The sequence below is a fragment of the Grus americana genome, chromosome 15, assembly GCF_028858705.1.
Source record: "Grus americana isolate bGruAme1 chromosome 15, bGruAme1.mat, whole genome shotgun sequence".
NCBI lineage: Eukaryota > Metazoa > Chordata > Aves > Gruiformes > Gruidae > Grus > Grus americana.
This window is the reverse complement of record NC_072866.1, coordinates 14,455,753-14,463,186: the sequence shown is the minus strand read 5'-3', so window position 1 is coordinate 14,463,186 and position 7,434 is coordinate 14,455,753. Positions and strand designations below refer to the sequence as shown.

The 7,434-nt window shown below is 45.8% G+C and overlaps 1 long non-coding RNA gene across 1 annotated transcript; it reads right to left on the bottom strand.

The window, feature by feature from the left end:
- On the bottom strand, positions 1 to 5,091 carry LOC129213526 (uncharacterized). The gene is made up of 3 exons (XR_008579462.1): positions 4,743 to 5,091; positions 4,008 to 4,357; positions 1 to 3,651 (listed from the first exon to the last, which is right to left on the bottom strand). It is a non-coding gene; the product is annotated as an uncharacterized LOC129213526 (long non-coding RNA).
- Between the last annotated feature and the right edge of the window lie 2,343 nt (positions 5,092 to 7,434).

Below are 7,434 nucleotides of genomic sequence, written 5' to 3'. Positions count from 1 at the left end.
GGAGTCTATCAGGGGCACGACGTGCGCGGCACAACAAATGTAGTACGCACAATAAATAACAGATAAAAATAGATAATGTACTTCTAAAAGCACCTAATTACAACTGTATCTGACAGCCTGGAATAGCTTACTGTATTCTCCTGAGTAATTCAGATGAGAGCCTCATTTTGTTTTGCTGCTTTTCTGTTATTTAGGCATCAAAGGAAATTCGCACAAATTAAAGAAAAAAAAGCTCTCGTTGTTGGAATTAGATATCGCCGTTAGGATCAGCAGCAGCGGGCAGAGCCCACGATGTACATCCAAGCTGCAAGCCTGGAGGAGATTGCAACGTAAGCAACAGCAGGAAGCATCGTGGAGCAGGAGGGAACCTGCGATTTCAGCCTGGCTGTTGCCTTTGGGCACTGAATTGAAAATGAACTTGTTTTATGTGGGCGTTAAAGGGAGGAGCGTCCAAAGGGTGTTCGGTTCCCGCTAGTGGGTCTGTACGTGGTACCTATAGGGCTGAGGAGGACGTCCCGCTCTCTTCCATTGCAGCAATGGCATCGTCCCCTTAACACATCCAAACTCCACCTGAAGGCTGGCCCTGCGACCAGGCTTTTGTGGGCCCAGCCTAAGAGCGCTGAGTTTCCAGCTTGGAGGTGGACCTGTAATAGAGCCATGATAATTTGCATCCCGATGCAGTAAACTTTCTTTTAGTACTGAATGTATGACCGCAAAATTAATTTTTCCAGAAATTGTTCCAGATATCGGTTGTTTCTATGGACTTTGTTGCCAGTGGTTGTTTGCTAAAATATTTGGGGCTCAGTATGCAGAAATGAACATGCACAAGGAAGATTCTTTTTAAACTGCGAATTGAGTGTATGAAGGAAATGTCAAGTTTTCACGTGGAATTTCAAGTTATTACTAGTTAGAAGCTGCTGGATTTCTTGCGAATATTTTTTTTATGCTAAAAGTGATTCATAGGTAGCCTCCAGCCATAACTCAGTCTGTGACCAGATCAAACTGAATTATTCGCTTGCTTCTACATTTGCATCAGTAAAGTACCAATCCAATGCTTTTGAGGGCTGTCTAGAAAAAAATTAAAAGCAATTCAATTTGGTGGGTCAAAAGACCCGAGAACTGAGGTCAGACCAGCTCTGGTCATGGGTAAAAATGAAGCATAAGCAAAAAGGAGACTATTGATCTGGCAGCACCAATACCTCTTCCTCTACTGCAAGGTCAGAGCAAAAGTTTTAGCCTAGCGATTGTCTTCAAGAGCTGTTGGAATACATGCTATCTGCTGCTCCTTCCTTTTAGAGGCATTAAACGCTTTCCAAGGTTTTCCATTTATGCTATTTGATGCAGTTAACATGAAGAGGTAAGGGGGTTTTGAGCAGGATGGGGGCAATGCCCGCAGTCGGGTCCAATCCACTAGATGAAGGCTTGCGTGCGGGGATCAGCTCCTGCCTCTCAAACGACCTTCATACACGACCAGCCCATCCCCTGTCAGGTGTTACGCCTGCAATCTTGCTCGGGGACGGGCCCAAACCCAGCAGCTTGCAGACAGAATTGGCAGCTTGAGCTAAAGCAGAGTATCTCAAAATTGGAGGTGTCAGATCAGAGTGCTCTCCACTTCTGTGAACGTGGGAATCTGGGTCAGGTTGTGCCTTGGCCACGGTAATGAATGGCATTAGGATCCCTGCATAAATTCCTCTGCCACTTCCTCTAGAAAGGTGCTCACTGATTGATAGACATAGGTACGAAACCACCTACGTGCTTTAGTTGACCCTGACATATCTTCAAAATACATCCCAGGGCGACTTAAGACAGATCCTACCCCAAAACCAGACAATTTAAAATCTCATCCCTCCAACTGCTGGTGCGGTGCTAACGCCAGCCATGCGTCACTCCAGAGGTGGCCGCTGGAGTCTGCTGAAATATAGTGATCTCCGTACACCCGCGCTGCTCTCTGGAGCACCTGGATGCCATAAATCAAGCGAGGACTACAATCCGCGTGCGTCTTCTGAATCCTCATGCACAGCTAAATGACAAAGGAAAGTTAAAGCTGTCAGCAAAATGTAAGCAATGCAGCTGAGGAAGCCCAAGGATGGGGGGGGGGAACAAACCCCAAATGACAAAGGCAAGTTGATGGTCAAATCCTTTCTTGCAGACACCGATACGTAAGCCAGGAGCAGCACTTACTGCGCTGATCTCAGGCTCAGCTTTGGAAACGGAGGACAAATCCTCTTCTGATTTGTAAACCAGGCAAATCAGGCTACCCAAAATTGCAAGCAGCTTTCCTTCTAGCATATCCTCCTCAGTCCTTCACCGCTACAATTTGTGCAACCTCTTCGAGTAGCACTAGGAATCTTTGCCACAGGCAGCATGTTATAAATAGTGACTATAAAAGGCTTTTCTGCTGCGTCCATTCAGTGAAGTTCACGTTGTTCTCCAGGCCAAATCAGAACTTATTCTGCTGATTTTTAAGCAAGTCCTTCCTAATCAGTGAGAGTTTTACAGAAGCAGAATTTAGGCCCATTATCTTCTTTCATTGCCCCATTTACAGATGAATAGTCTCTCCAACTTTCTTATGGCTTTTTTAGCTATAAGCATAAATAATTTATTATTGTTCTTTATCTTTTCTCTATATTCCTAGCTGTTTGATTCACTGATTTGCACTGGATTTCCATTTTTAATAGATACTTTTTTAGCCTGAGTAAGCTCCAAAATTCATTATTTATAAATTGAGGCATCTATAGCCAACTCTCTGCATTGTAATTGGAGCTTCGTTTAAATGCTGGCAGTGGCCTTTAGACTCAACTGTTTGCAGCAAGTTTCCTTACGTTGGTCATGCCTACAGAGCCCTCACTTTGCGGCACGTCCAGTAGACTTTCACAGGTGCTTGTGCCATAATTCCTGTGACATCGCCCGTTCCTCCAGAGCCCACTCCTAAGAGCCTGAGCAAGTGCTTTACCCCCATTGTCCATCTGAGGGCGGTACCTGAGGACATCTTCTGCGCTATCTGTACCTGCACAGATGAAGACCCTGCCTCTGCATGTGTAGAAAAGCCTTGCTGAACTTTGCTCCTTAAATTCAGTATAGCAAACCCCTTCTTTTCTTTATCAGGAGGGACTGAAGTGTTGGAACAAGCAACCTACTTGTCTGGTGTAAGAAAAAACAATTCTTACTGATTCGGTACCTACAGATCCTCCCTGGCTCCAGTGGTTATCCTGAAAGCTGCCCTGAAACTGGTGTTTTGTCCTTCAGCACTGCTCTGACACCAAAGTGTTCGGAGGGGTGGTTCTGCCATGGTAGCTGTTACGGTAGCTTTTTCCCTCCGTGTGGTAGCAACTGATGAAGTAAAAGAAGCACCTAGAAGTTCAGCTGTCTGAGCCCCCCGATTCCTCGTTGTCCTAACGGCTCTTAAGAGCTGTTAAGAGCAGGGTAAGCAAGAGGAGCCTGCGGGCTACCTTCAGGCTTGATGCAAGACGTGGAAGGAAGCTCTTCTCTCTGAAGAAGCCAAGATAAGGTCAGAAAACCTGTGTCATGACTCATGTTTGAATGATAGCTCCAGTGGAAAAATAGTTTTTGTAGTGTTCAGGATGTGTGGTCCCAGAAGGGATTTTTTCACCAGTGGTGCAGAGCTGCTTGCCTGAGCTTCTGAGAAACACCCTGGAAATAAGAATGTTAAAAATTAAAAGAGCTTAATGGTTGTACCAGTGTTTTATTTGACGTGGTGGTGGCATACGTGGTTCCTGGTTAAAGAGTAACCCCTTAGCTATTTACATGGGGCTCAGTTTTGCAACAGGTCAAAATAAATGTTACCTACCAAGGAGGGAGGCTGAGAAATCAGAAGAAAAATATACAGACTCTACAGTCCTGTGTAGTCTGCAAGGAGGACACAAACCAGCTGGCAGACTGCTGCATATTTATGAGAGCATCTCACACATCCTCACTCTCATTAGAGCATCCTACCTCAAGCCTGTCGTGCTTGATTAGCATTTTAACAGGTTCAGACATTTATTTACCAGGTCTCCACGCTTTGCACCCCAGCCTGGATGATTCAGATGGGGAGTGCTGGCGACTGGCGGGCACGTTGCCTGTCCCACAGCATCCCGCAGCGTCCCGAGAGCCCGTTCCTGACGCGTTCCCCTGTGCTGCCAGGAACCGCGGTGAGCCGACTGGTTAGGCACCACTTCAGCCAGGCTACAAGCTGCTTGTTCATTCATCAGCCTTCCCACCCTGTTGGGGCCATTCATCTAAAGCAGCGCAACACGGAGGTGTGGGTTATCCGTGCTGTTCGGGCATCTGAGGACCGTCGTTGGGTTTTCAGCCTTCAGTGCAAAGCTGCGGGGATAGCAGGAACGGTGGTCTCTCACTGCAACGCAGACCATTGCAGGTGTCCGGATTAAGTCAGAAGCCAAATAAGTTTAAAAAGTTATATAAAACAAGGAAACATGTTTAATTAGGACCACTATTTAAATAAAGCAAAGGCATTAAAAGGTCAGCAATGCACCAATATCAGCCAGTTTCAAAAAGCAGCTCCTACTTCCACAGCTCTGTGCTGCATCGGCACAGTCTGCACGCCCCATTCCCCTATTGCCAGGCACAAGTGGGTGTCTAGCTTTTGCTGCAAATGAAGTCATTAAGAGGACTACAGCAATCACCCTGGTTACGAATCACATCTGCTTACGAACATCACTTGAAGGAAAATATCAGCTATACCAATCTGTTAGCAAGCGGGGAGCTTGGCGGTACCAAACCTTTCAAAACCCATGAGCTGGTGATTTCGTCCTGGAAAACTGGCCTCGTCGCAGCGTTCAGAGGTGGCGTCGCACACCGTGGAGCTGTGGAGCAGGTTTTGGCAGACTGTGGAAGTGGTATGTGTCACTTAGAACGGACCCAAGTCACGCTGCAGGGATACGCTCTGTAGGTGCTCTCCTGATGGCTTTCTACCATCTGAATTTGGGAAAGAATGTATTTTTAGAACTATCCTCCGAGTCATTGAAGGGGGAAATAAAAGCTCATGATTTGGTTCGCTCAAGCAAAAAAAGTTGCTTTCCTTTCAGGGAAGGGCCACGTCCGAGTTCCGGACACTTGAGTCGAGGCTGATGTACGCTGTCCATGTTTATCTCTGCTGCTTTGGACTTTGCTCAGGATATGAAACCGTGATGTGGCAAAACGTATTTGGAAGTACAGCTAGCGGCCCCTTGTCTTCCTGCAGCATGGATCTGGGGGAGGCTGGATAATCTCCCTCCCTCACGTTTCTCAAGGCAACTGTCCGAAAGCATTTTTTCCTTCCCTCTCTTTCAGGGAACGTACTGCAGGGAGCTGCATTTTCTTGTTTCTCTGCAACGTGTTCTAATTTATAGGATGAGATTTGTGATAATTGAGTTCAGAGCTGAATGCTGAGCCTTCTCCGTATCCCCTGGGGTTTTCCTGGGAACAAGATGGATTGCCCAGTATGCTTCAGGCAAAAAATAATGAATGAATAAATAAATACACGAATAACAGCATGCCTCATTTTGCCTATCTCTTAGAGAGAGAGGAAGCTAATTCTTTAAGTATCAGGAATATGCTCGTTATGTACAAATGGCAGAGCAGATGCACGTATTCATAATAAGAATATTAAAAATCTTGTTTTAGCTTCTAGAGGACAAGTGCAAGTGCAAAATTGGGTGCAATTATATTTATCTTCCCACCTATGGTGTGCTCTCGCTTGAATATGTATTTGTTTGAGCTGGCTGTATCTAGAAGCATGGAGTTTCCTGTGATTGAAAAAGCAAATTATTACGACTACCAGCTTCACATCAGAGGCTGCATCCAAGGTCCCCTGAAGTCACTAAAAAGGCTCTTGTTGAGTTCCGCTGGCTTTGCACTCAGGCAAGGGCTGGTCTACTGCACAGCCGGTGCTAAGTGTGCGTTAATAGCAAGACAAAAGATCAGAGGACACAGTACAAGTGGGGCTGTTCATCATAACTATCATTTAATCAAACTAAAATGACGAGCTGATAATTGGATGTCCTTGCAACCACTGCACAGAGCTAGAGCCCTGGGTAGGGTCCCTTTCATACACAGAAATAAATCAGATAAATAGGCTGCTGTGGGCAAAGAGATTAATCTTTGGCGTGAACACGAACAATAGTGGAAGTAAGTGTTGCTCATGAGACCATCGGTCTGTGCCTGACTGCCGTAATACGCTCGGTGCTTGTGAATGAAAGAAGCTGCTCGTTCCTAGCCTTAAAGTAGCATTAAAGGCTGTTGAAGTTCTGCATGCCCAGGTTTGTTAAAAGGCTGTGATGGTGAAAATCTGACCTGGTCAAAGGCAACTACTTCAACAGAGAATTTATAAGCTTTCCCTTCAGCAACGGATAAAACAGAGGCAAAGACATAAGACTAAACCCAAACAAGGACAGCGACGTTGGGAAGAGACCTGGAGAATGGTCCCACCCAGGCAAGGAAGAGGAACAAAGTCTTCCATTGGAAATTCAGCAGCAGGAATGTCCTAACATTATTCAAAATTATTTTTAATTAACAGTAAAAGTGAGATTTGTGTCCTCCTGAAATCGCAATCCCTGCACCATCTGGGAAAGCATAACCGTTTTTTGAAAAATTAAACAAAGTGGTTATGAAAAATAGCACTCCAAAGACCAAAAGTCAAATGAATAGTAAGGAAAAAGAGGTTTTCTTTCACAAGGGAAAAAATACCAAGACAAAAATGCTGAAAATGTCCATAAACACAACTATTTCCTAAAAAGTAGCCTTACAACTTTTTAACTGAAAACTGTTATTTTTCTGTTCTTGCCTAGCCCTACCCAGCCTGCTCAGCCGTGAGGCTGGAGCAGCAACACTGGTGCCACCGTCAGAGCATCCGGGCTCTTCCCAGTACGGCCCTGCGCCACTGACCTCTGTCACAGCCGGTTTGACTCAGCCAAAGCCGTATGCACGTAGCAAAGTATGTATTTTGTCTGGGGATTTCCCCCCACCCCTCTTTTAACTGATCCTGTTACTCCCATTCCACTGGAGAAGGCCAAGCCTAAGAAGTCGGGATCAAAGCAGAAAGCCGCGGGGTTTCGCGCAGCCCCTTTCTTCTGCGGGAGCAGGGTCCGTAACCTCCGAGGAAGCTCCGTCTCCCGCACGGATGAACTCTTCTCTTACAGACAACTGCTGTGCCAGAGCAGTGGGGCCGCTGCCTGCCTATTCCAGGGTGCTATGTAATACGGATCAGCTGAAAATCTGCTTCTCAAGCTTTGGTGAGCCAGGATTAATTGCAAACAGTTTGGCACTGCAGGTTCCCACTTGGCTCCATTTTTTCAGTCACATATTGCGTGTAATCTGAAGCCAGCACTTTTTCCATATTTCTTTTGCAGTACCAACAATAACTCTCTTACTATTTTCCTCTCTCTCTCTCTCAAGCAAACAAGTTAATAACTACATTTGCAGTTCCATTATCCC